Genomic DNA, 3,659 nt, shown 5'->3' with positions numbered 1-3,659 from the left:
TCATTGATTCACAAGAAACTAGACATCCAAAATATATTTTAATCAACTTACTTTCATTCCTTTTGATAGATTACAATGACAAATAGTTCTTAGCAATGCATAGAACAAACTAGCCAAGTACAACAGGAGCAGAAAGGAATGAAAGTCCTAATAATAATAATTAAAACATACTCATTTAATCCTCAAGGAATGGTAAACATCATTCCTGAACTACTAAACATATTCCCGGAAATCAAATTTATTCCGACCCAAACGGGGCAATGGAAATTGGGCTTTACCACTTCAAGGTAGAGGCATCAAACAGCTCCATGAATCTCTGATCCGAGACTCTAGCTTTAGCAGCTGCAAACTTCTGGTATTCATCAAAAACTGAAAGTAGGCTCCATTTCTGCGTCTTTCTTAAGCATCCCACTAGACATCCCGTTCGATGCTGGATTAAGGGAAAATAAATAAATGAATATTAGTATTTATATATAATTAGAGATAAGTAACAGTGGGACTCAGAAGAAAACAAATACCTTTCCTCTTTTACAATGAATCAACAAAGGGTGGTTTCTTGCATCTGCCAACAATATAGAGAAGCAAAGAATTCAACTTAGCTTACACTTAAATTCCATACAAGACATGATGAAAAGAAGAGATTAAATACCAATGACAACTTTTAATGCTTCTCGAATGGTATCCTCGGGAATATCGATATAAGGTTCCTGCATGATAATATGAATATACTAGAGATATTGAGCGTATACTTGATCGGTTACTTAATTGATTGTAGATACTATTTTTCCGGGAATCTATATTCTAAAGTAGAGAATGTTGGCCCAGATCTTGATAAACACACAAACAACAACAGGATAGTCAGATGAACACAAATAAAAACATAACTCATTCAACTTGATCTTTTCGCTATTATTGTGAAGAACGAAACACACCAAAGCTCTTTACGAAGATATCTATTTATACAACTCCTAACAATATGTCCTAGCAAATTATATAAATTTCGAATTCAAACTCTAAGCTTTATCTTCAAACTCTTTATTAAATTCACCCCTTGTACGTACATTTCAGTTGTTCATAGTGAACAATCGTTCAAATGTGAGATCAAGATTATAACGGCTAATTCTCCATTAATTAGCAGAATTCTCAGGATCGCATCCAGCACCCCTCAAGGTCATCCCAGCATTAGTTGTGCTTTACCCGGACCTAGTGAAAATGGTATTGATGGGGACCATGAGTTTTCTCTAATGGTACGTTTGATTGCATATAATAAGTAGAAGCACTACATTCTTGTGATGATATCACATGATTATCTGATAGTTCTACATGTTTATGGTTCTATTTGCATATATAAGTTTAGCCTTGTCAAGAGCAGTTCTAGAACTTGGAGTAATGAAACACCCTCTTAGACATTTAAGTGTAATGAACTTGCACATTTTAAGCATGAATGTCAAAAAGGGAAGAAAAAGGCGGAGGCAAACCTTATCGGGTATGAGGAGGACGAACCAATACTCTTGTGATGAACAATCGGATCTCGAAGGATGAAGAGCTCACTTAAAAACTAAATTTAGTTTAAGGGGGAATGTTGAAGTTAAACTTAGGGTAAAATTGTCATTAGCATTAAGTAAGTTTTGGGTTAAAATTGTATATTATAATTACGAAGGGTCTGTTTGTTATAAGTAATAAGTATTATACGGTGTTTATTTCCCAACGTCGTGATGTTTGGTTTCACCTGTTCACATTGTGTGTGCGCGCGCGCGCATTTATATATAGGGAACAACATAATCGACAATTGTGTCCGTATCATGTTAATCAAAGTTTCAGTTTGTGTGTCCATCTTTTGTTCTTGATATTCATTTGTGATTTGCTCTTCTGATTACCAACGCCACCTCCCCCACCCCAAGTAAAATATGGTTATACTTGTTTCGACTTGCATAAAAAGGTGTTGATTTTGAATGACGATTGTTTTGACATTTAGATATGAGCATCTGCAATGGGGCCTGGCCATCCCACGGACACCGATGTGGAGGAGAAGGGATAGAGAGAGTTGCAAGGGCGAAAGAGAGAGGGAGATCACAAGGTTCCTGGTCAACTACCGCCCTTGCCACACATCTCATTTATGTGAGAGGAAGGGGTGAGAAAAAGTGCAAGGTCCGTAGAAGAGAAGTGAGAGGGAGAGTGAAGTTCATCATGCTGATTCACGACAGTGATGATGTGACGGTCCGTCGCCTCGATTTGATTAAATATATATTATACCTAAATTAAGTAACTTACAAGAGCGATCCATATAAGCATCCAAAATGAAGAGTCAAAAGCAAAAAAAATATATAAATCATGTACCTTATGAAAAAGTTATGTGTGTTTATTACGTACCAAAAAGTTCTAAACATGGTCCTGTTACTCTTAAAACCAAAAGTAAGTGTCCACATCGGCTTAACCTGTTCTCAATTTTTTTTTCGAATCTTAATTTATAGACCTTCAAACAGTGTATAGTTATCCTAGTCGCCGCATATATAGTTATTGTAAAATTAGTAATTTATTGTTATTTGACTCTCTTCAAGATAAAAAGTATTAGAACAAATATCTCATATTTTAAGGAGAATAATTATAGTGTTTGATATAGGAAGCTACATGCATCTCAAGATTTTTAATCTTCAACCACTACCCGTGAAGGCGGTTAACAGTGATGCTCTAAATCGGGGCGTGGACAATTTGATTTCTGACTGATGATACTCTTTGGTCTAGTAGTGAACATGATGTATTTTAAACACTATTTCAATTAATCCGTGCAATAATTGAAATGTGGATCCATAACCAGTACGAGAAACAATAAGTAATCATGCCCATGATAAGAAAGCCATCAGATCAGATCTCAAAGAATCTGATATCCAGGTAGACAAACATCATGATGAAACACAACAAACTACTTACATTATTAATTAAGAACATGGAATGCCGGCAGAATCGAAATCATCCGTACCTTGGTTCCTTCAATAGCAAAGTGAAACAACTGAATCCGATTAGACTTCAAGAACTCCAAGTTGTGATCCGGATATTATTCAGGACACAAATATCTACAACACAAGTTAAATCTATTAACTGCTATTGGTAATTTCCATCTATAAGGCCCAAGGTGATCAGGTTGGACTTATTTGTTCATTATTTATGTAATGAGTTTATGAGGTTGCAATTAGAGTTTTATTGTATTTGGTATTAATTATTTGCCATTCGGGTCACACTTACTGCTACCAAGTTTTGAGTTCGTTTTTCTTGATTATAATAATACGAGAGTTCATATTCCTAAACTTGCGTGTTGGTAAAGTGTTTTGATTATCAATTCGTTCTTGAACTTCAGCCGGAAATTGTGATGTTAATTATATGTCCAGCAATTAATCTACTTTCTAACAAAATAACAATGAACTTACACAATAGAACGAAGGCCTAGGGCGGCAAGAAATGAAAAGTTGACGGAGTCTGGGAAGCTGGAACTGTAGATACCGTGATCGACCATGGCGAAGTTGATGGGTGGATATAACTCATCGCCGGTGGGATCTACTTTACTGGTGGCCTTTGTAGAGAGCTTGATGGTTCTGCACATGTCACCACCTTCATGATCTTGGTCTAGTTTCATTGTATGAGAATGGCAGAAAAAAGATCTAGAG

The 3,659-nt window shown here is 35.9% G+C and overlaps 1 pseudogene across 1 annotated transcript; it reads right to left on the bottom strand.

Moving 5' to 3' along the window:
* LOC143601296 (inositol diphosphatase DSP1-like) lies at positions 1 to 3,659 on the bottom strand (annotated as a pseudogene). The gene is made up of 5 exons (XR_013147625.1): positions 3,423 to 3,659; positions 2,978 to 3,071; positions 650 to 707; positions 519 to 562; positions 1 to 430 (listed from the first exon to the last, which is right to left on the bottom strand). The product of XR_013147625.1 is annotated as an inositol diphosphatase DSP1-like (transcript).

The sequence above is a fragment of the Bidens hawaiensis genome, unplaced genomic scaffold (genome assembly GCF_021521415.1).
Source record: "Bidens hawaiensis isolate Kalapana, Puna unplaced genomic scaffold, B.hawaiensis_p1.1 tig00056019_1, whole genome shotgun sequence".
Classification (NCBI taxonomy): Eukaryota; Viridiplantae; Streptophyta; class Magnoliopsida; order Asterales; family Asteraceae; genus Bidens; species Bidens hawaiensis.
The sequence above is the reverse complement of the archived record's forward strand: the minus strand, read 5'-3'. Positions and strand labels throughout refer to the sequence as shown.